The following is a 26,290-nucleotide window of genomic DNA, read 5'->3' on the forward strand; positions in this document are numbered from 1 at the left end:
AAAGCACTTTCTACCTTATTGTAATTTTTCTTTTGTTCGTTCAATTTTGACATACAAAATCTACTGCATGCGTTTGCATATGTCCTAAACTTTAATATTATCTGAGCATGCAACAAACTGTTCAAAGCCCTTTTTTTTGGTAATCAATGATAAATACTGTCTATCAGTGTTGGCCCTGCGATGAGGTGGCGACTTGTCCAGGGTGTACCCCGCCTTCCGCCCGATTGTAGCCTATCTCAGCTACAAATGGATGGATGGATGATAAATACTGTTCAACTGGACTTACTATATAAAAGCAAGTTATCCAACAATCTGTCGGAAAACATTTAATAATCCAAAAAATAATGCTAATTGTGTGACAGGGCTAATGTACATTGATATTTCTATATATATTCTGTTACAAATGAACGTCTGAGGGCTGCCAGGAATAATTGCGATGTGGCCCCTTAATAAAAAAGAGTTTGACACCCCTGTTTTAAAGGAACTGTTCTTTTTCCGGAATTATTGCTTTTTAAATTGATTAATACATTGGATTCACAAGTTAAATACATCTAATAAGAAATTAAGATTAAGATTAAAGTACCAATGATTGTCACACACACACTAGATGTGGTGAAATTTGTCCTCTGCATTTGACCCATCCCCTTGGGGAGCAGTGGGCAGCAGCGGCGCCGCGCCCGGGAATCATTTTGGTGATTTAACCCCCAACTCCAACCCTTTGTTGCTGAGTGCCAAGCAGGGAGGTTATGGGTCCCATTTTTATAGTCTTTGAAATGACTGTTACAGTATGTGGACCAAGTCCTACTGACTGTGATTGACTGCAGCTGGTAGTGTCCCTTAGGCAGCATAAAAGCCTTCATTTAATCAACAAAAAAGAAAAAAAACCCACATTGTATTAATCTAAATAAATACATCAAATAAACCCAACAAGTCAGTTTTTTTCAATCTACATCGGAAACATTTATCAGAAGTTTACATACACACGATAGATGTGGCTGTCTTGTTTATTTTGGTCTTTTAACAGAATTGGGGGTTAAATCACCAAAAATTATTCCCGGGTGCAGCCACCGCTGCTGCCCACTGCTCCCCTCACCTCCCAGTGGGTGATCAAGAGTGATGGGTCAAATGCCGAACAATCATTGGTACTTTAACTTTAATTACATTTTCCCGGAATTCTTGTGCACCCAATTTTTTTAAATACATTTGAATGAACAACTTTGAATACATTTCAGAACCAATGGTGCTAAAGGTTACAGAATAAAGGTCAAGCCCAATTAACTTAGTAGCTGGTAGCGTCTCTTTGATAGCATAAAAGCCATCATTGAATCAACAAGTACAAAACAATATATAGTGTGTTTATCTAATTAGTCATTTTTAAACTTTCCAAAAGGGTATCTATTTTTATTTTTTATTTTGCAAGGTTTATTTCCAGTATCCATTAAAAATTCCGTCTGCAGTGTTCCTCCCTCCAACCAATCTCCATCTTTCCCGTCCCTCCCACCACTTCAGTTGCCCCAGCCCCAGCACGCATTCATCAGCTGCCAGATTAGAATTTGTTTCCTCACAAACCATTGATCATCGGCCTATTACTAGGCAAATGACAGTTAATTACCCACTACATTAACCACTGGGACCCGGGGACCGACTCTCTGTGCCATCAGTCAACATGATGAATGTGGCAAGTTCAGTAATGCATGGCCATTCCCTCGTCCGCCTGCCACACCGAGAACAACCCCTGGATCTCACTTCCAGGCACCCGAGGAAAATCTATGGTAATCTGCATAATTACAGGCTCAGGGTTAATAACAGACAAATGATTTGTTGCATCTCAACATAGGCTTTTTTAACAGGATTGTGCTCAGTTGGTTTATCGGCCTGTCTTTTACCAGGCTGGCGTCTCACTTACGTGGTGGAGTTTGTGGAATGAATTCCAAACGTCACGCAGGTTTTCTGCTGTAGTTGGAGAAAGTTTCGACGGAACAGATGAGAAGCTTGATGGCGTTCAGGGGAGGGTGGCAGATGTAATCAGACTCTCGCATTCCTCAGTTTAATACCCCCAGCCTGTGTGATTGTCAGTGATTAAACAACGTTCGGGGCACAATTATTTCAATTACCGTGGCCATGACCTGGGAATTGTCCGTGGGATAAGATTTTCTTCCTCGAGTGCCCCGACTTGCTGGTTGCCAGGCTCTATCAGTTCTCATCTGCACCTGGACTCTGATGTCCTAACGATGAATTATGGCCTGCTTTCTGAGAGACTGCCGGGTATACAACGGAGCATTGCCCTGAACAGACAGCTAGGAGAAACGTCGCCTAATTGGTTTCCATACAACCTCCCACTAAAAGGTGTGCTTTTTTTCCACTAAGCAACTTTAAAAGTGTGAAGAAAATATAAGCCATTGTTACTTTGACTTCTGGATACTTACACAGGCCAACCCGCTTGAGTCAAGTCCTAGTCAACTGTGGTCTCCTTACTAAAATTACTTACTGAATTGGGACATTTTTTGTAAAAGTTCATAATGCTAATCCGTTAAAATCTTACGTGGTTTGGCCCCACCACAACTTTCTGATTTAGCACCTCTCAAACTAGATCCACCTCCCCAGACAACCTGGTAGTTCCCCTCAGGAAAAGTGCTTTCAGCTAGTCGGCCTTCTCAGTAAGGGCAGTCCAGTTTTGGAACAATAGCCCTTCTCATATAGGCTATGCAGATACATTAAGGCAATTCAAAAATATGCTTAAACCATGGCTACTTGAGAATCAAACTTGTGTACATCATCAACATTTTATTTTCTGATGCTTTGTGCTACCTGCCTGCTGCCAGTGTAGCTATGCCAGTGTGTAATTGTTCATGGTGCTGTTGAAGCATCATTTGTAGTGCTTGTGCTAAATGTTTCCATAGATTTGTGTACGATATTAATCAATTGTTACTATTTTAAGTAGCCTATTAAGGGTTGTTGTTTTTATTGTATATTGTTTGCTGCTGGCATTCTACATCTTGCACAGGGACTATGGTTGAAAACTAGCTCTGTAGCTAAAACTTGCACATTTACAGCAATGTTGATTGTGCATTGTACTTGTTCAAATAAACCATCCATCCATTTTCTACCGCTTGTCCCGTTCGGGGTGGCGGGGGATGCTGGAGCCTATCCCAGCTGCAATCGGGCGGTAGGCGGGGTACACCCTGGACAAGTCGCCACCTCATCGCAGGGCCACAAATAAACCAATAAAATAAAAAAAATAAAAAAGTCACTTGTTGATGTCGACATACAAACCCACATGGGTTTAAACCTATAAAAACAGTTTATGTCAATGTGTATTGTAGTATTGTTGACCTCATAATTATTTTTAAGCAACGTGAAAGGGCTGGGCGATAAATTATACCAATATATATTGCGATAGACACGTAATCGATGTCAATATAAAATGCGTTCAATAGCACATTTGATCATTTTTTTATTTTATTTTAATAATTCTGAACAATAGGCACTCGCTCTCTGGTAACCAAGCAACACAGGAAGTGATCACTGATCAATGGGAGTAACACACCAATAGCCAATCCGGTAACAGTATCAACTATCATGTTTCTCACTTTTTTGGAGTAAGAAGAGAAACTAAAAATGAGTGACACAGAGAGCGAAGAAATTGTCGATAAAACAGAAAGTCACCTAGACAGTATGGCAGTTTTATGGATTGTTTAAAACGGACCGTAGTCAGATCAATGTGGTCTGTAAATTATGCAAGGCGTTCGTCCCCACCAAGACCAGTAATACCATACCACCTTAACAGCGCTCACCCTTGAGCACAACCATAGCTTCCTTGCACTAAACCTGCAGAAAATAGTTCTTCTCGGGTTTCTCTATGTTCACATTTTCACAATTTGCACTATTTTGTTCCGCTTTATTAAGCAATTCTCAAGTATTCCTACTTAAGGCATGCTAACTGTTACCATGCTAGCTTTCTTGGCTAACCTTTCAGGCGTACATCTCCGAGTCACAAAACTTGGTACTCGACACAAGGTAATAATGGTAATATTAGCATGTTTACGTTAGCGTGCCCGTTTTTTTTTTTTTAGCAAGTTTTACAGGTACGCCTTTTAGTCCTATATTTTGTTAATCAACATTATCTGGCTACATGTTAGCATTTCAGTTTTCACTTCAGTTTTTCAGCATTCACATGCAATTTGCATATTTTAGTTTTCCAAGTATTTGTGGCTGCGTTAAATGTACGTAGAAGACATTTGCCGGAGGAATTTTTTTCTTCGACAAAAACAACACGATTGTTTCTTACGACCAAAACAATTACCAAAACCATGGAAATGGCAGTTTTTGATGCAATAAACTAATGCAGTCTTTTATATTTGCGAAGATTAGCTACTTTTCAGAGTTTTTAATTGCCATGCAAGTTAACAAAAAATTTAAACTGTCTTCATTTTGCATTACTCATCTTTTTTCTTCCCCGAACAATTCAACTTTTTAATATTTGCAACTAACTACTGTACTGTATAACTGTAGCTATAGTCTGATGTACAACACTTTTTTTAATTGTTGTATTTATTATTACATTGTTCTTCAGTATTTTCAACACCCATTCTTCCCTTCAATGATGGCAGGGACATTTATTTTCTGCAAAATAAAAAAAGTTGCACATTTTCCATACCTTTTTGCCTTCTCTTGAATAATTTCAATTGGACTGCATCGTGTTCAGCCCCCTGGATGCATTATTCTTTTGGATCATCCCCTCCAGTTGAGATTAGTTAAATTAGCTGTGAAGAGCAATGACTCACTGGGGCTGTGCATGTTTGGTGCAGATAATTGCGAGGCTTGTGTGCCACTATCTGGCACCCAGCTCAGTCTAGCAGGTGGGCTGGCACCGGGGACTGCCTATCGAACAACACATCTGGTCCGAATTTTTTATGTAGTCCTTCTCGAAATGCACTGAGGAAGACCACTGCCAGAAAATAACCATTACCTTGCTTGACTTGAAACGAGTTTGTTCGAACCCCATGTCTTATTTAACCCATTTAACAATTGTATTCCTATAATAGGGTGACGGATACTACAAGTCTATTTCAGCTTTAACTAAACCATATCATACAAGCAGGGAAAATATACATCTCGGGCTTTTAGCCTTAAACTTGACAAGATAAGCCTGACTATATTTATCACGAATGTCAATGTTCGGATCATTTGGACTGATTACATGTTATTTAATTTAAATTCAAAGTACATTTGTGATACTTAAACAAACAACTGTCAAATAATGAATATGTACCATTAGCAATGTAACATACATGTAACATTACACATTGTAGACCAAAATGTTTTTTGTTTTTCTTTAAGAAAAAACATTGTGAATTAGGAATGTGCCGATCGGTCGACTATACACATTGTGTGGCCGCTCCCCTAAGATAATAATAATGACCTCCATTATAGAAAATAAACTACATTTCTTTTAATCGAAAGCATCATAAATACATTATCACTGGAGGACAGGACTAACAAACTGGGCGCAAGCATGCTAATAGCTAAGCTAACCGCTAAGAAAGCTTTAGACAACACCATGAACAAAGTGGTAAGTAAAGTTTAAGAAGTGTAGATGGAAGCACGTTGCAGCAGATATTAAGGAAATTACCATTTAGATTGAAAAGAGTCTCAAGAGAGGATAATATAACAACTGTTGGCATGTCAGCCAGAACTATGCGACACTTAAGAAGAAGGCGGGTAAAAATTGATGGTGTCGATACCAAGAGTAGTAGTAGTAGATACTAGAGTGAATAGATCCATTTTTTTCTTCTTCTAAATATATTTTTTGTGTATGATTCTGTTGTTTACAAACTTAGAGAATAATTCTCTGGACACAGGCGGACTAAATACTTGACAGTTTTTACGTTGGTTTAGTGATTTTTTACAATTGACTTTGTTTTGCTTAAATATGTGTAATTAAAGAGAATTAGAAACTACCGTAATTTCCGGACTATAAGCCGCTACTTTTTCCCCTCGTTCTGGTCCCTGCGGCTTATACAAGGGTGCGGCTTATTTACGGCCTGTTCTTCTCCGACACCGACGGAGAGGATTTCGGTGGTTTTAGTACGCAGGAGGAAGACGATGACACAATGATTAAAGACTGACTTTTCATATACCGGTAGGCTGGTTATTTTGATAACGTACAGGCGAGCACTTTGTAATACTTTGCACCGTTGTATTATTTGTACTCTGCACGGATGCTGTTCGCCATGTCAAAGATGTGAAAGTTTGATTGAATGATTGAAATATTTATTGTTAATAAATGGGACGCTTTGCGTTCCCAAACAGTCATCTCTGTCCCGACAATCCCCTCCGTGGTAGCAGGAATCCCTATATACTACGGTAATTACACATCAAAACCCTGCGGCTTATAGTCGGGTGCGGCTTATATATGGAGCAATCTGTATTTTCCCCTAAATTTAGCTGGTGCGGCTTATAGTCAGGTGCGGCTTATAGTCCGGAAATTACGGTAGTTTAAATATTGTTTTATTGATAAACTGTCAATAACGCTCACCGTAAATACATTTAAAATATTACAATTAATACCTGTAATTGTTTTTGGCCATGGTATTGCTCATGAATTATTGGTTTTGGAATCGGCAGTTTAAAATCCAGATCGAAACATCACTATTATGAATGTGTTCTATGTGTTCCACGGGTGATATATTCACCCATTATTTTCCCTTGCGTTAAAAATGAACTGAAAAGGACTTAGATGCTCCACTGGAAAATAGTTGTATGTGGGCACCAATTAAATTAATTATTGATATTATTATTTAAAAAAAATGCTAATTTTCATAAAAAAATGTAGAATTATTTCTGTCTATATAAAAATGTTCTTTATATTTCAAAAACATGATGTTCTGCACTACATGTGAATAATACCACAATGCAGTGCACATAGAGAATTTTAGTAGTTGACATGAGGTAAAATGAATAAATGGTGTTGAACAGGGTGAAACATTTTTGCTTCTAAAGCAACGCCTTAAATTGAATTCAGGTTTTTCAGCAGAGCAGCTGCTTTAATGAGAAATTACAACCGAACAAAGGAGCTTTTTAGTGCATAGTTTTCTCTCAAATTAATTATGGCTGCACTTCAACTGCAGACTAAATGATATTGCCGTTGAGGGCCTGTCATTTCATCCCATCAAATGGCATTCCTTTCCGTGCTTTTAGGAACCAAAACAAAAGAGCCACTCTTGACCTCCACTAAACAAAACGTGACCCCTCTCATCAGGACAATTAAGAGCCGGGTGGAAACAGACCCTCCTGTGTGTGTGTGTGTGTGTGTGTGTGTGTGTGTGTGTGTGTGTGTGTGTGTGTGTGTGTGTGTGTGTGTGTGTGTGTGACACTCCTTCAGACTCAATCACTCACGATTACCGGCGCCCAGTTTGACCTCTCAGCATTTCCAGATTACACGTGAATGGCCCCAAGTAATTACAGGAAATTCGTAAGGTAATTGCTGTGACTCTGTGAGTGAATTGTTTTGTTTGGGACGAGGTAAATGGTAGCCATTCTTTAAAGCGCAACTTTATTAAAAGTGTGAAATATGTCAGAAACAGTGAAAAAACACAACATTTTCTCGTTATCGTTAAAAAACAAAAACAAAAAAAACATAGAATATTACCAGTCAACTGGTGTTGCGTTCCAGATGTTCTAGTTCTGTCTTAATTTTCTAGCTGGCCTTGCTTGCAGTGTGGCACCGCTTTACAAAAAAGTGCATTACTGTACTCTTCATTGCAATACAAATCCTCTGTTACTCACTAAATTCTTATCGATCCAGCAACTCTAGGTATCATAGTTTATGTTTTTTCATGTCGCTTTTGGTTATTTTCGTTCTAAGAAACACTTGTTGTACTTTGGAGTGATAACCCCGATGTGAGCGACCATTAAAAGGCTAACAACATTGGCACTTATTTCATAGTTCTGAACCTAAAAATGATGTCGACAGGTAAAATGTCCCACGAAATAGACACAGTAGTGATTTTAGGCTTTTTTCAAAGTTAAAGTCCCAACAATAGTCACACACACTCTAGGTGTGGTGAAATTATCCTCTGCATTTGACCCATCCCCATGTTCACCCCCTGGGAGGTGAGGGGAGCAGTGATCAGCAGCGGTGGCCGCGCTCGGGAATCATTTTGGTGATTTAACCCCCAATTCCAACCCTTGATGCTGAGTGGAGGGAAGCAATGGGTCCCATTTTTATAGTCTTTGGTATGCCTCGCCCGGGGTTTGAACTCGCGACCTTCCAGTCTCAAGGCGGACACTGTAACCACAAAACCACTGAGCTCCAAAATGGGGGCGGGCCTGTATCAGCCTGCTGACGTCACCTACAGAAGACTGGAAACAATTTAATATTATGTATCATGTGTTTTAGTAGTAATTTCATGTCAAATCATGATATTTTTGCACAGATTCGCAAATACATAATTAAATATGTCTGCCAGATGCATCGTTGCAGGTTGTAGTAATACAACTAAAGGAGGGGTCAGCCTGCATGCATTTCCAAATGAGAATATATTCTTCATTCCGCACTCCATCCAGCTGTATAATCACTTGCCATACAGCAATAGATGATATCTGTCTATTACCTGACCGTGTCTATGTTCACCACCTCTCTTTTTTCATACTATATATTTTCTGCTGGATCTACTCTCTATTTTATGCTGCCTTTTTTTTTTTTTTTTTTTTTTGCTGCAGCTGTTACATATACTGTAGTATTGTACATGGTAAATGGGATTTGTTATATATTGTATATATTATATAAAAACATAATAATATATCAGTATATATTATATACTGTATATATAATATGTACATTTTACATATATGTTACATTTTATATTGCTACTTTGGTACATTTTTAGTCTACTTAATACCTGCATTATCCTTTCCATCCTTACCCTTTCCATCATTTGAAACTGAGCTACTGTGTGGAACAATTTCCCTTGTGGATCAATAAAGTTTGTCTAAGTCCCAGGAAAGTATGGACCTCTTCAGTCAAATTGAATTGTGCAAAATGGGATGGACCAAGCGAGAGGAGAGTAATTTGCAACAATAATTTTAATGATTCTGACTTTGAAGAAGAAACGTTTAGGTCAGAGTTTGGATATAAAAATATTTCAAAGATCCAAACCAAATGTGATCTGAAAATTATGAGCACACTCAAGGGGAGAAAGACCAAGTCAGAACCTGCAAAACAACAGACAAATATAAACTTTTGTGTCCTCTTCTACTGATGTTTTCATCAAGAGGATTTATGAAATACTGAAAGAGCATAAGAAAACACAGGTATATGTCGTTTATGGAAGAGATGTAAGAGCAGGTAAGTCTGGAAATTGTGATTATTTTATATTAGTTTTTTGCTCCTAATGTTAACCATATCAGTTTTAAAGTAATCATGAACCAGGCTGTCAAAAAAAAAAGTTTTAAATGCTTTTATCTACAACATCTATGTGGGGAAATAAGCTCTAGTTATGGAGATTAGGTCACACTAAATGGGGGCACCCTATCAGAAAGGGGGCGTTCCAAGGAGAGTTGGTTATCGACACATTACTCAAAAAGGAAATGACATTATGGGAAATGACTGAAATATTCATTCTCAGAAGTAAAGAATACATAGATAACTTGGTGGAATTTTGGTCATCTGGATGCTATGTTTGTTGTCAGTCACTGCATCCAGGGTGCCACCTTTAACAAAACCTCACAACCATTCTGGACCTCAGCACCACATTGAGTCCTTCAACCCTCTGAAAACCAATTAGATTTGACCAATATTCACCTGTCTTTCACAATGTTTGCCTGAACAAAAAGTTACTTGGTGACATCTGTGGTCACAGATAAGCCTTCGATCGACCATTAAAGCCAGCGTGGAGCAAGGTATGATGGGCCAGGGCTGTCAGGTGACGTAATGAAGTTGTTAATTCCTTTGTTGAGCGACTTGTTTGTCGATGCGGTTCAGCCGAGGGCAAAGCAGTGTGTAGCATTAGCATTCTCGTCTTCCTTTTTGCGTTCCTCATGAATAAATCAGGGTGTTAAAATCGCTACATTTACATCTCATTTCACACACGGGACTGGCTCCACTCGATTCAGCAAGGCGGACTCACCCATTGTGGAGTGTGTTATCTCTGAGGTGTAACCCTCGTTACAAAGCAGTGTTTGGAAAATTGCTTTGAAAAAATAATTCAATAGTTAAAAAAATTAATTGAATTACTAACGGAATTACTCCTTAATAAATGTAATTACTTACTTTGAGTAATTATTGCGTTACTTAAAAATTTTTTTAAAAATAATTGAGATGTTTCATGAGACCAGTGTGTGTGTGTATGTGCCTTTAAAAGTTGCTAAGTGACATGTGACTTCAGCGCCCAGACAGAGCAACATTAGCCCAGCTGTGTTTCTTGTCTCAGACCGTCGTGAACTTTATAGGGTCTTTTACATTTGTATATAAGTCCGTATATTGAAGCAAATTCCTCCATAAGAAACAAGGTAAATATTAGTAATGATTTACATCCTCGATAAAAGTCCATATTTTAGTAAATGTTTGTACACTCTGAACACAATATAAAGCGCTATACAGTACTGTATATCAAAAAAACATAAGGGGGTGATGGATCAACTTTTATTTAATAACAAAGTCAAAAGGAGTTAAATTGTCCTATTAGCAGCCACATTCTCACTTAGCCCTGCGGTGCACCCAGTTTGAAATATTAAAAAAACAAAACTTGAATTTAACAGTTACATACGTTTTATTAACTTTAACATTTATTTAAAAAAATGCACTTTACTTTGTCGGTTAATCTGGTTAGTGTTCAGCGGAAGGGAGGTGGAGGTAGGGGAGAGAGTGTCGACAACGCTGTGGATACTTCCTGAAGGTTTCAAAACCCACATCACTTGTCCATTGCTTAATTTGGACTCATGTTGAGTTAGCCAAACTAGAGACATGTTGTAAAAAGGCTAGAAACATGTAAAAAGCGCACAAAGTAGCACCATAGCTGACGGCAAAACTGTTAAGTTCAAAATGTAAAGTACCAATGATTGTCACACACACACTAGGTGTGGTGAAATGTGTCCTCTGCATTTGACCCATCCCCTTGTTCACCCCCTGGGAGGTGAGGGGAGCAGTGAGCAGCAGCGGTGGCCGTGCCCGGGAATCATTTTGGTGATTTAACCCCCAAATCCAACCCTTGATGCTGAGTGCCAAGCAGGGAGGCAATGGGTCCCATTTTTATAGTCTTTGGTGTGACTCGGCCGCGGTTTGAACTCACGACCTACCGATCTCGTGCTCATCCCGCTAACAATGGATGTGCTTCCGGGCACAAAATGGCTGCACTGAAAGCCACACAATAGGTGAATGAAACGCTCGTACATGGTAACAAGGTGCGTACACCAAAGCATCGTTTTATGCAGTCCGTGGTTCGTAAATGTCACACCGCGGTGAGGGAAGTCTTGTCTTGGTTTTTTCTGTCTTGTGATTTGCATGTTTTAGTTTGAAAAGCAACTCCTCTTGTTTCAGATCACGGGTCCTTCCTCTTGTGCTACCAGTCGGACGTCATCCCTGACCCTTGATTGTTTCCACCTGTTTCCCATTACCCTCATGTTCCGTATAAGCCCATGCCTCCCCTTGTTCTGTGCCAGATTGTCTCGAGCTTTCGTGCCTGTCTAGCATCCATGTTCATGTCCATGCCTTGCCTCGTCCCACGTCTACTTCCTTGTATCCAGTATTTCTCACGCTGTAATTTTGAGTTAACTTTTTCTCCTCCCTCAGAGCGACTTTTGTTATCTAGCCTTTTTTCAACCGCAGTGGTGAGTTATGATTTTTTGCTAATGATCTTCCTTCCTCAAAGTTTTTTGTTTACATTTATTAGAATAAGATTAGAGTAGTAATTTTTATAGTCATTATTTTCTTCCTCCTGTTGGAGCATTTTTTGTTAAAGTTTTTGATAGCAGATCTGGTGCTAATTATAATTCGTCTTTATTTTTGTATTTCCTCCTTTTGGAGTGATTTTCGGTTTTTCCCTTTTTGGAATCTTTTTTCGCTGTCTGTTTTTGTGACTCATAGTATTTTGAATATACTCTGCTCGGGAGGTTAAAAGAGTTTTCAAAATAAAAGCGTTATTTAGAATCCCATCTCTGCATCTGAGTCCCTTCCTTCGTACAAGCCTGACAGTAAATGGGAAAGTTTGTAAAATGTTCTTAAATTGAGGTTCCTCTGTAAAACAACTCATGTCGACATAAACACAATGTTCATAAAAATGACATCTGGCAAACATGCAACTTGAAAATCAGTAGCGAGATGAGATTTGGTGGTTTTGGGGGGGGGGGGCACAATCGTGTCTGGCAGTTCCGCTAGGCCGCGCACTAATTGAGAAGTCGCTTAGGGGTTCAGCACAGGCTTCTCAGCTTCTGCCTAAAGCATTCAAATAAGGGCTGTAAGTGGGGTTGACACCAACCAAACAGCAATTTGCAGTCCTGTTTTCCACAGTCCTGCACCCCCCATCTCCCTGCCGCCCCTTCACCTCGTGCTGTTTTAACAGCTGCAGCCAGCTCCAATCACCCCGGTTAGCACTCGCCTCTTCCTCTCCCCACAACCCCTACTTCATCTCCATAAAGGCCTCGTTAAGCAGTGGTGGACACACGATGCCTCGCTCAGGCACGCACGCCGCTGCGTCCGCGCACATTACCGCGCTAATTGCCGGCAAAACCGAGCTGACTGACTGACTGTCGCAGATCAGGTTCCGTCGCTCCAGCACTTCCATAATGGGGCTTGACTCCTGCTTGCACATTTCGCTTAACAGTATGAGGTCATGTGACCTTCCTAATGTGAAACACGACCTCTGACACAAGCACTGCTGCCAGGACAGACATGAGGAAAAAAAGCCTACTAAATTGATATAATTTGGATATGAAATTAGACCTTGCTGCTGTTCCATGACAACTGGGACTGGATTAATTTGTCCTACGGGGTAAACCTACTCTTGTGCCACCCTCAAATTTACCAGTATCTTGTTGCCTACGGTATATGACAAAAATCTTCACAAACAAAAACAAACATTTCCACAAATGACTTTTCCATGAAACCACTTAAACACACACAACAACAAAAATCACTCATTTATCATTTTTGCACTTGGTGGAGGTAAAACAAATACTAAGCTAAAAGGTGTGACCATATTGTTTTTCTGGAATTTGTTTTTGTAAAAAAACCAACAAATGATTATAAATTTATTTTTAATAATGCAATTACTACTAATAATAGCTGAATAGTAATTTTTTATATTTAAATATAAAAAAAATATAGAATACCGGTACTAACAATAATATATAATTATAAAACAACACATTTAACGGCGACTTTTGCAGAGGCCTGTTAATAATCTACCTGCTGAACATGATTAGACTGACATAGGTGGTCAATGCAACATCCCCAGTGAGGGAGTGAGGCTGAGCAGAACCACCAGCAGCAGCAGAATGCACAATTTGAGACCTGCTGTCTTTAATGAGCCTCAGCAGATCCCAGACCAGTGCCCTGGTCTCAGAGCTGAGCTGTGCTCTGTGGTTGGGTTACCTCACGAGTACCTGCCATGTGCTTGAACATATGCAAATGAAAGTTATTCAAGTTTTCTCCACAGTTCCACTTTTAATCACATATTTGATTAATCCCACCATAACACCTCTGCTCTTGTCATTGTGTAACTAATAGCATGGCCAGTGCAGGATGGTAGGGGTGACATTTGGTACCCATGGAGGACAGTGTGAGGGTTAGTGGTTTGAAATGATGAAAGCTTCCAAAACACATAGCTGTGAAACAAAATAAGACTGGCCTATGCCAAAAGCGGTGGGATGCAGGAGGGAGGGAATGCTGCACATCAGTGCGAGTCAAACAGAAAGCCGTTATCTCGCTCTTGCATGCTTGCAAAAGAGGGGTGGTGGCCAAATATGTGGTGGCGCTATAGTTGTGTTCCAGGCCAGGCTTGAGGCCTGTGCTGCAGATGTGGTGACTGCAGAGGGAACCTTTTCCACACACGTTTGGCACGTTTCCATGAAAAGGTCCAATATTGTTCTAGTTTTCCACATGACCAAAGCGGTCTGTGTTTTCAATCATTTCTTACACCGCTTGTCCTCAGAGTCATAATGGGTGAGCTGGAGTCCATCCCACTAGACTTTCACCTTCGGAAAAACATAGTTATGAAAACATTTGCTAAAGCGTAAACATTTTTTTTGCATATGAATATGTGGAGTAAAATCAATGAAATAACTTTCATTTATATAGCACTTTTCGTGCACAGGTGAGTTGCAACACAAAGTGCTTCACACCAGGATAATTAAAATATAAAATAAAAAAATAAAGTTAGGAGAATAACAGTAGTAATAATACCAATGAATACAACAGAAAACAACAGATTATTAATTAAGAACCGAGAGGAGTTCAAAACTTAGATATCGACTTAGACAAACTTTATTGATCCAGAAGGGAAATTGCTCCACACAGTAGCTCAGTTTCAAAGGATGGAAAGGGTAAGGATGGAAATGATTATGCAGTTTTAAAGTAGACTAAAAATATATCCATCCATCCATTTTCTACTGCTTATTCCCTTTGGGGCTATGGGGGGGGTTCTGGAGCTTATCTCAGCTACAATCGGGCGGAAGGCGGCGTACACCCTGGACAAGTCGCCACCTCATCGCAGGGCCAACACAGACAGACAGACAACATTCACACACTAGGGCCAATTTTAGTGTTGCCAATCAACCTATCCCCAGGTGCATGTTTTTGGAGGTGGGAGGAATCCGGAGTACCCGGAGGGAACCCACGCAGTCACGGGGAGGACATGGAAACTCCACACAGAAAGATCACAAGCGCAGGATCGAACACAGGACCTTCGTATTGTGAGGCAGACGCACTAACCCCTCTGCCACCGTGCTGCCCGTTTAAATATATAGCAATATAAAATGTAACACATATTTAATATTTACATATTATATATATACAGTATATAATATAAACTGATATATTATATTTGTATATAATATATTCAATATATAACAAAACAAAAACAAAAAACAATGTGTAAAAAGCCTAATGAAAAAGATGTGCCTTTAAACTTGTTGAAATGTTGTTTTTTTGGAAATATCACTGACCTCTGCAGTGAAGAAACAGACTGAATAAAAGCGTAATGCACTAAAGCTAAGATAAGAAATAGTACAAGCAAGTGGTTTATGAAACAAGATGCTGAACCACATTTATTATTTCATTATTTAATAACACATGTTTTACAAATGCACTTCTTCATTTACTCTTATTTAGTCAAGGCATTAATTTAAAACATCCCTTTATTTATTTATTTACAGTACAGAATATGCATATTCTATAATTGTACTCGATCAACTTTACGACACGTTTAGATTAGTTTCTTTTACTACTTAAAGTATTGCTAAAGTAATTGCTAAAATAGGGGAAGGAATAAGCTCCTGTTCGGACATCTTGAATTGTGTAACTGTAAACATGTGATGAAGTGCGGTGTAAATTTGTTGTCTGTCAAGAAAAAAAACAACATTCCCTTTTACTATTTTACAAAAAAAACACACTCCCACCCAACCAAATAAAAATGGGGAATGTCCAAGACCCAATATCCCTCTTAATCTGCAAAGCCTGGCCTAAAAGGAAACGGGATATTAATATATGCATGGAAATGACCTGCAGCACTCCCCTTAAAGAGGGGGCAGCAAAGGTCAAATAGCCGCCTAACTGCGCTTGAGTTTAATTAAAAAGACAAAAGGGAGCACAATTTTGGAGTGGACAGCCAAGATTACTGTTCCAGCGCTTTTTAGCAGGTCCCCTTTCCCATCAGGCATTGCGCCATCTTCTCATCCCTTTTGATGTGAATATAGAGCATTTATTAGGGCCATAAAGGTTAATCTAGTAGGAGGGAGGGTATCAAATAGTCTGCATGAGCGAGGAAATCCACATTAGTTGCCACTGCGGAGGGAAATTTAGCACATTCCGGCTATCAGGTAATCAACTTCTACTCGGCTGTTTTTAATGAAAACCTTAAAAGACGTTTAATGCTTGAAGACTTTGCTACTAAAGTGGGACAGCGTGAGTTCCCAGTGTTTAAAAACTAGATCTTTGCTTCAATGAATTTAACACAACCGGAGTCAATATTCATTACAAAGAGGTCTGCTCGGTCATGATCAGGCCCGGTCACGTGGTGTACTAGAATACGGAGTAACAGACGATGATGGATGTGTTCAATTGCGCAAAGTAACTGACTCGATGAATTTTTCATTACCCAGGTTGATGTGTTTGGGACAGAGAATTAGATAAGCCCGCTGATGAAACAGAGCCGCAGCCGTGTATCAAGCGGCCCTGAGGGCGGTTCGAGGTCTCTCAGTGACTCAAGGGAGATGCTGCTTTTCTATTTTTTCATTCGGCACACTTCTGTCCAAAGTGACATACAAATTAGAAGTCATTTTTTCCTATTACTGTAATCACAACTATTTTACAAGATGTCATAGTGACAAAAATAGGCCTTACATGCATCCTTCGTCTAGTCATGCATCAAATAGCACTGCCTCAGCAAAAACATTTTGCTTGATGTCGGACATGTTTTTCAACTATCGTATTTTTCGGACTATAAGCCGCTACTTATTTCCCACTCTTTGAACCCTCCGGCTTATATAACTCTGTGGCTAAATTATGGATTTTTCTTTGCCAACAGCCACAATGTTTTGTATTCAACAAATAGTTTTCAACACCGACAAAGACACAGAAAAGGTGTGTTATTGTTTGTGCTATGGCGCCATTTTTTGGACGAGTCCGCTCACTGCAGGTGCTGCGGGTTGAAAATGTACTTCCTGTTTCGTGCCTTGAACTGGAAGTACAGTACAGGCCAAAAGTTTGGACACACCTTCTCATTTCTATACATTTTCTTTATTTTCATAGATATTGTAGATTGTCACTGAAGGCATCAAAACTATGACACATGTGAAGTGAAAACCATTTCAGGTGACTACCCCTTGAAGCTCATCGAGAGAATGCCAAGAGTGTGCAAAACCGTAATCAGAGCAAAGGGTGGCTATTTTAAAGAAACTACAATAAAAAACATGTTTTCAGTTATTTCACCTTTTTTTTGTCAAGTACATAACTGCACATGTGTTCATTCATAGTTTTGATGCCTTCAGTGATAATTTACATTGTAAATAGTTATGAAAATAAAGAAAACTCATTGAATGAGGAGTGTCCAAACTTTTGGCCTGTACTGTATATCCCGTTCCGTCTACTATTCTACTATTCGTCAACTATTCGTCTATAGCATTTCTGCTCAAAAGGATTCTTTATTCATTACTCAAAGCAGCGTTTGGAATTTTTACAACGTAACTAAAACAATCCATACTTACTAAACCTCCCATGTGTGACGTCTGTAGGAGTGTTTTCATGCAGATTTGTACGTGCTATCGTAATGTAATCAAGCTGGTGTCGTTAGCATTAGCGAATATGTTAACATGTTTACACGTGTCTTTCTTAGTATTAATGACTTACAATGGCATAATTTTTGTATTGTTTGAGTTTCGTAAATTCACCAAGACTTTACCGCGACTTTTTGAGTGTTTAGCCGATGGGAAAGCTAGCTTTTGCAGCTAGTGGGTCCATGATGATGACTTGTGTTTTGTTTGATCAGCCGTTTTACTGCCGCGTGACAGGCACAATTTGGAAACAATTAAGGTATAAATAAACATTTACAAAATGTTCGGACCGGCATTTATTTTTAGCTTATGATCCAGTGAGGCTAATACAGTATATGTAAAAAAGTTGTTTTTTTTTCTCAAATTTGGTGGGTGCGGTTCAAATACCGGTGCGCTCAATAGCCCAGAAATTTTACACACACGCATTCGTCAGAACACTAAATATTAGGGCTGCGAATCTTTGGGTGTCCCACGATTCGATTCAATATCGATTCTTGGGGTCACGATTCGATTCAAAATCGATTTTTTTGGATTCAACGCGATTCTCGATTCAAAAACGATATTTTTCCGATTCAAAACGATTCTCTATTCAGTCAATACATAGGATTTCAGCAGGATCTACCCCAGTCTGCTGACATGCAAGCAGAGTAGTAGATTTTTGTAAAAAGCTTTTATAATTGTAAAGGACAACGTTTTATCAACTGATTGCAATAATGTAAATTTGTTTTAACTATTAAATTAACCAAAAATATGACTTATTTTTTCTTTGTGAAAATATTGGACACAGTGTGTTGTCAAGCTTATGAGATGCGATGCAAGTGTAAGCCACTGTGACACCCATCCATCCATCCATTTTCTACCGCTTATTCTCTTCGGGGTCGCGGGGGGCGCTGGAGCCTATCTCAGCTACAATCGGGCGGAAGGCGGGGTACACCCTGGACAAGTCGCCACCTCATCGCAGGGCCACTGTGACACTATTGTTCTTTTTTTTTATAAATGTCTAATGATAATGTTGATGAGGGATTTTTAATCACTGCTTTGTTGAAACTGTAACTAATATTGATACTGTTGTTGATAATATTCATTTTTGTTTCACTACTTTTGTTTTGTTCTGTGTCGTGTTTGTGTCTCCTCTCAATTGCTCTGTTTATTGCAGTTCTGAGTGTTGCTGGGTCGGGTTTGGTTTTGGAATTGGATTGCCTTGTTTTGGTATTGCTGTGTATTGTTTTGTTGTATTGATGAATTAAAAAAAAAAAATCACAAAAAAAAAAAAAAAAAAAGATTTTTTAAAAATGAGAATCAATTCTGAATCGCACAACGTGAGAATCGCGATTCATATTCGAATCGATTTTTTTCCCACACCCCTACTAAATATGTGTACCAAATCCCTTGGTTGATTCATCAAAACACTCCAAAGTTAGAGTAGATGATTTGTCGAGCGTCTTGAGAAAATGTCAAGTCAATCTGATGTTCTCTGTGGTATATTTGTCAGAAAAACAATTCAAGCAACACAGTAAGAGCACAAAGCATTTTTTTTTTCACTTTTGTGTTTATATGATATTTTTTTTATCCATCAATCCAATTTCTATTCCACTTGTCCTCATTTCAGTCATAATTTTTTTCCCAAGAGAAGTTTGTAGAAGAGGCAGGGAATCCCCTAAACTGGTCACCAGTCAATCACAAGGCACATGGGTAATTTACACTTGAAACACAATTAAAAATAGATAGATTCGTAGCCCAACTTTAAGTATTTTGAGCTACAAACTGTGTCTCAGCTATTTATCTTTAAGTTGCAGCATATACAGTGTATTTGAGTTATGAGACTCCCCACCAATGGGAGGCGTAGCCATTGTCACAATAAACCACGTAAGATCTGCCCCAAAACATTACGTTTTACTCGCAAGCATTAGCTTATAGCTAGAGATTGACATAACTTTGAAAGTTGCCGAGAGGGAAAGTGCTGAAAAGAAGTGGTGGATTATATGCATTGAATTGAAAAAATAAATCATCAAAAATATGACCGACCTTGTAGCAGACATAGCTAGGCACTCCTAGTCTGCAATATACTGAAGAAGAATGAGTCCAACGCCAGCCAAGGACATTGAAATTATATCTAAATGGTGGGCATTTATCCATGAAAATTATGAAGAAGCTGTTTGAAGGAGAAGCAGCTGGAAACTCTGATTTAAATGCTGTACATTATTATTACATTACTTCATAAAACTACTGTTTGTAGTATGTGCTATTATATTTTTTTTACACAATATTGTTTATAAGTGTGTTTTTCTTTTTAAAAGGCATATTATATTAAAATTGTGCTGTTTTGGGGGGTCCACGCCGACCTAAATTGTTTTAAATCAATTGTATTGCATGACACTGATTTGAAATACGAGTGTTTGAGTTACAAGCTTGGTCATGAAATCAAATCTTGTAAGTTGGGACACTACTTTTAAAGGGGACATCTACATTTAACACACTTCCTTTTAACACAGTGATTCTCAAACTTGCTCCACATCCTCCACATCGAGAGGAGGCAGATGAGGTGGTTCGGGAATCTGGTCAGGATGCCACCCGAGCGCCTCCCTAGGGAGGTGTTTAGGGCACGTCCGACCGGTAGGAGGCCACGGGGAAGACCCAGGACACGTTGGGAAGACTATGTCTCCCGGCTGGCCTGGGAACGCCTCGGGATCCCCCGGGAGGAGCTGGACGAAGTGGCTGGGGAGAGGGAAGTCTGGGTTTCCCTGCTTAGGCTGCTGCCCCCGCGACCCGACCTCGGATAAGCGGAAGAAGATGGATGGATGGATGGATTCTCAAACTTGTTGTACGCGTATCAAAGAAGTCTGTTAACATGTATTGTATATGGAATATCATTGTTGATGATGGTTGTGCATTGTGTGTAATGTCACAGTGGCAAAAACTATTACATATACTTGTTAAATAAAACCTATCCCTTCTTTTAAATAAATACTTATGCCTATTATGCTACTGTATTGTAATGCTGCCTCGTTATGGTGGTACTTGGAGAGCCAAGTGTTTACTGAGGTGGTACCACTGGTATACATATTATATGCATTGGATACAGTCACAATAGTTAAAACAACAATCGTTTATCCAATATTGTAACATTTATAAGCCAGAAAAGACAAAATATGTCCCCTTTAAGTGCACTTCAGTGCAGTTGGGTGAGTGCTCATGCTTGTATTTTACTGAGCGGACCAAATAATGCTCAATTAGCCATATGTATGAGCAGCGAGAATCAGCAATAAAGACTTCCTGTTCAGTGCAAAGCAAGCTTCAAAATAAAAGCATGACATAATTCACTTGGATTCCACCATTCCACATAACAAAATGCACTAATGTATTATTACCATTTTACATATCAAAACAGTAACCTCTAAATAAAAACTATGCCTGGAAGTCCTTCATTAGAGGTCTTTCTCCTTTTGTCTCTGGCCAAAGCCACAAGTCAATTTGAAAACAATGACATGTTTCAATTTTGGTTAGGTGGACAACAGACACCGCTTTCGTTGACATGGATGGATTTTAGCGTAACACAATTATAGGACCTTTTCCTACTAAAGCAACACTAATCTGCACCTTTCATACAGCACACTACGTTGAACTGTCATCATCCTAACAAAGACTCATATTTCCCACGTCTGTCCCCTCTGTCTTTACTTGAGCACATTACATAATGTGCATCACAATTACATCATAACCATACAAAAAGATGAAGGTGTGAGCAAAGACCTGAGAGTATTGCAGTGCATGAGTCTACCCAGAATACGTGGCTGTCAGAAATCAATGAAGCAACAATAACGCACAATGTGGAGGCAGCACAAGTAAGCCATTACAGTCCACACCATCTTTTCAGCTGGTGTGATCTGTCCACACACTGCTGAGTAATCATCACATTGTCTAACTCTAAAGTGGGAATAATAATGTTTGTACAACTCTTTCCTTGTTTAAAGTTGTAGAGACGATATGCAACCATGGCGACAGTGGTTAACAGTGGTTAGCAATGTCTTGAACTGCCTTGATATGTCAACAAAGATGTCATAACTCCATTCAGAAAAATACAATAAGGAATAATAATAATAAAAACAAGTGAAATTATTTTTTGATCGGATCTTCACAAATCACTAGATTAAAAATAAAAATTTATTTTCAAGTGATTAGCTAGTTTGTAGAGCAGCCTTTCCCAAACAAGTCCTAAACCATTTGTTTTAATTTTGTTGTTTTTTTACTTTATTTTATTCTGTATTGGGTTGCCAATTCATTAGTCATCAAATTGGCAAACAATACAAAACAGGAATGGACCTGGTCAAGCTCGTTAAAGAAGGTGTCCGCCCTGAGATCAGTAGGTCGTGAGTTCAAACCCTGGCCGAGTCATACCAAAGACTATAAAAATGGTACCCATTACCTCCCTGCTTGGCACTCAGCATCAAGGGTTGGAATTGGGGGTTAAATCACCAAAATGATTCCCGAGCGCAGCGACCGCTGCTGCTCACTGCTCCCCTCATTTCCCAGGGGGTGGAACAAGGGGGTGGGTCAAATGCAGAGGGTAATTTCACCACACCCAATGTGTGTGTGACTATCAGTGGTATTTTAACTTTAACTTTTAAACATCGACTTCGCCGCCAGGCCACCTTTTGGAGCGGCGGCAAATTGCAGAATGTTGAAAATAATTAGGGATGTCCGATAATGGCTTTTTGCCGATATCCGATATCCCGATATTGTCCAACTCTTAAATACCGATACCGATATCAACCGATACCGATATATACAGTCGTGGAATTATTATTTATTTATTATTCATTATTATACTTATTATGCCTAATTTGGACAACCAGGTATGGTGAAGATAAGGTCCTTTTGAAAAAAATAATAAAATAAGATAAATAAATTAAAAACATTTTTTTGAATAAAAAAGAAAGTAAAACAATATAAAAACAGTTACATAGAAACTATTAATAATGAAAATGAGTAAAATTAACTGTTAAAGGTTAGTACTATTAGTGGACCAGCAGCACGCACAATCATGTGTGCTTACGGACTGTATCCCTTGCAGACTGTATTGATATATATTGATATATAATGTAGGAACCAGAATATTAATAACAGAAAGAAACAACCCTTTTGTGTGAATGAGTGTAAATGGGGGAGGGAGGTTTTTTGGGTTGGTGCACTAATTGTAAGTGTATCTTGTGTTTTTTATGTTGATTTAATAAAAAAATAAACACAAAAAAAACGATACCGATAATTTCCGATATTAAATTTTAAAGCATTTATCGGCCGATAATATCGGACATCTCTAAAAATAACAATAATAATAATAATAAAAACACGTAAATAAAAATGTTTGGATAAAACTTTTGTATACGCTGTACTCTTAATTGGAACGTTTTCTTTAAAAATTAACAATCTAAGCTACCACGTGAAGTGCTGCTACCTGCCGCCTGCGCCGTTAACCCGACTGGTATACTGCTGCTCCTGCTGGTGGAGGGCCACGTCACATCGTGTCATGGTCGGAGAAGAAGAGTGGAGCAATTTTATCTAATTGGGATGGATGGATAATCTTTTACAATGAAAAGTAGGACATCATCGTTATCTGCCGCAGCCTATAATGCGAAGGACGGAGGACGTTTGTACATACATTTAGCTAATTAATTTTTAGCGTTGCCGTCATGACTTTTCTTACATGGGCTAACAACAACAGGCTGCTATTGCCGTTATTCCTGCTCAGAGACCAGCGGGTGTAGCACGCCAACAGTAACTATCAGCTCAATTGGGTGAAGTTCAGAAGTAAACAAAGTAAATAAGCAACAGCAAGACCTGCTCAGTCGCCTTGTGGTTAGAGTGTCCGCCCTGAGATCGGTAGGTTGTAAGTTGAAACCCCAGCCGAGTCATACCAAAGACTATACAAATGGGACCCATTACCTCCCTCACTCAGCATCAAGGGTTGGAATTGGGGGTTGAATCGCCAAAATGATTCCTGAGCGCGGCCACCGCTTCTGCTCACTGCTCCCCTCACCAACCAGGGGGTGGAACAAGGGAATGGGCCAAATGCAGAGGGTAATTTCAGCATCACCTAGTGTGTGTGTGTGTGTGTGACTATCAGTGGTACTTTAACATCTATAAAGAAGAACATTCAGAAATCCACAGAGGGTGAAAAAGTCGGTAACCCAAATTTAAACTGTATATAATGTAAGCTCGGCTATTGGCTCATTTGGCTGCAATGTAAGCTATTATTTAAATGAAATAATGTATGCTATTTGCGATGATCTCCATGCAATCAGAACATATTAACAGCCACGACAGGCACATGGAGAAGCTGCAACAGAGGAGGAGGTGATGCTGTGTTCACCTGAGCCTCGCTGTGAAGAAACATGTGAGTTTTTCAGTTTTGGAATATGATTGCAAGGCAATTTTTTCCCATTATATATGTTTTATTCATCTATAAATACACTTTTGTAGAAAAAGTACTTGAATTACAATGTATGCAGTGATGACATTTGTGCCTTTATGTGTTTTACACTACAGTATCCATTTAGACAGCAGGCAACAGCAGCACATTTGCTGCTTAGAGACAGACTCAAAATGTGATCAAGGTGAGTGTTTATTTGTAACAGACTGTAGGAGCAATCATTTTTACAACTTATATGTTCAATAGTAATACATTTTATTCAATATCAGACTCATTTCTGTCACAATTATTTTTAGATACTTTTAGTTGTTTTACTTATCTTTCAGTGCTGTGATATGGACTTTTAGCAATAGATATGTATAGTTACTATAACTCTGTTACTGGAATAGGAAGTAAAAGGTTATATTGTACATATATTACGGGTTGGACCTATCATTATATTATACCGATATATTTATATTATATGTAATTTTCTTCCATATTTTGCTATATAATTACAGTAAAACATTAACAGGGCATTGTAAACACTCAAATGTTCGTCTTGTAATCATCATCATTAATACATCTACAGATATATTTTAAAGTTGTTCTGTGTGTGTGTGTTTAATTGTATTACAGGATAATGAAGCAGTAGCAGCAGACTCATTGTTACAATCCAACAACCTGAGGACACATCCTCAGCTTCAACAGATGCTTGTGAATTTATCAAAGCTGCCCCCATTCATCCTGCTGACTGGCCACACCAAAAACTGAATGACTTAGCCGAGGATCTTATGATGTAAACTCAGAATTCACATTCCCTAAAATATATGATGGAAGGAATTTCCATCACCACTACTTCCACAGACATTTAGTGAACAGAGGGAAGATTAAGAGAACATGGCTCATGTATCCCCCCCCTCCCCCCATGCTTTTTGCACTACATTTGTAGGTGTTTAGTTATTATTTTCTCAGGGAAATTATTTGAATGGTTTTTATTTTTTCTTCAGGTTGCATTTTTTTGTCTTTACATGTCAAATAATTAACTGTGTCATGCTGCATGTAGACTTTTCTCTGGATGGAGTGGTAACTTTTTCTCGAAGGGCGGCAGGGGAGGGGTGCTTGGTCATTGGGGTATTGATTTAAGTCTGTAAAGTACTTTGCATTTCTTTTATGTATGAAAAGCGCTTTATAAATAAAGTTTGATTGATTGATATCAATTTAATTTGCAGTATCGGCCAGCCCTAGCAGGAACCTCAGACATTATCAGGCGTAAACTCTCAAGAGTGTACAGTAACCACACAAATTTGTGTTACTAACAATGCCAGCCCCTAAAGATATTCCAGCAGTTTTATCAGAACTGCAGCTGAACATGGCACTGCCTTCAGAAAGAGACTTCGGTTTGGTATCAACACTATTAATTTGACTACAAACATGATGAGATGTATAATTCTCTAAAAATAAAGTAACATAAAAGTCCATATAACTCAGGGTTTAAATGTAAGAAAACAGAGCTTATCAAGTCTGGATAAGTTATTTTTCCACACTGCACATGCGTTTTCCTTTCTTCCTCTTTGTGATTAAGATCGCTGTTTCGCGTTAACGGCCTGCATCATTAGTTTCTCCTTTTAAGATGTGTGGGTGGGATGCGACAGCAGCGCCTCAGCTTCATCTTCAAATCCCGAACAAAGGCAGAGGGAAGTCATGCACCTCTTTTTGGCCTTTTTCACACTGAGGCTTCAAGGCTAACACTTCCTAGAGAAATTGGCTGAATCTTTTAGAAAAATTGATTACTGACCTTATCCTGAACTAGACCACTTGCAAATCATTTTAATACACAGGTTGTTCTTTATTTAACTGTATTCTCTCCCATGGTGCAAAGCATTAATGCTGATCTTGAAAGACAGTCATACTAGGTTCCAATCCTGCCTAAAGTTGAGTGATTAGGTTTTATAATTTAATATTTATTGATGTTAAAATTGTTATTCAGCACAACTATGTATATATATATATATATATATATATATATATATATATATATATATATATATATATATATATATATATATATATATATATATATATATATATATATATATATATATATATATATATATATATATATATATATTAGTTCAAAAAACGGCTAAATTTTTGGTTCATCTGACATCAAATGGACAAAGATAAGACCTTCTGGAGGAAAGTTCTGTGGTCAGTTGAAACAAAAGTTGAGCAGTTTGGCCACAATACCCAGCAATTTGTTAGGAGGAGAAAAGGTGAGGCCTTTAATCCCAGGAACACCATTCCTACCGTCAAGCATGGTGGTGGTAGTATTATGCTCTTGGCCGGCCAATGGAACTGGTGCTTTACAGAGAGTAAATGGGACAATGAAAAAGG

General features: G+C 38.7%; 1 protein-coding gene and 1 long non-coding RNA gene across 4 annotated transcripts in view; one reads left to right on the forward strand and one right to left on the reverse strand.

The window, feature by feature from the left end:
- The window catches only part of LOC133662034 (uncharacterized), a 63,664-nt gene extending 39,593 nt beyond the window's left edge, over nucleotides 1-24,071 (forward strand). The window contains exons 2-3 of the long non-coding RNA XR_009828054.1: nucleotides 23,787-23,878; nucleotides 24,031-24,071. This is a non-coding gene — a long non-coding RNA (uncharacterized LOC133662034). The remainder of the gene's footprint in view (nucleotides 1-23,786; nucleotides 23,879-24,030) is intronic.
- The window catches only part of lmo3 (LIM domain only 3), a 100,940-nt gene that overhangs the window by 42,930 nt on the left and 31,720 nt on the right, over nucleotides 1-26,290 (reverse strand). The window lies entirely within an intron of this gene.

Source organism: Entelurus aequoreus, linkage group LG12, assembly GCF_033978785.1.
Source record: "Entelurus aequoreus isolate RoL-2023_Sb linkage group LG12, RoL_Eaeq_v1.1, whole genome shotgun sequence".
NCBI lineage: Eukaryota > Metazoa > Chordata > Actinopteri > Syngnathiformes > Syngnathidae > Entelurus > Entelurus aequoreus.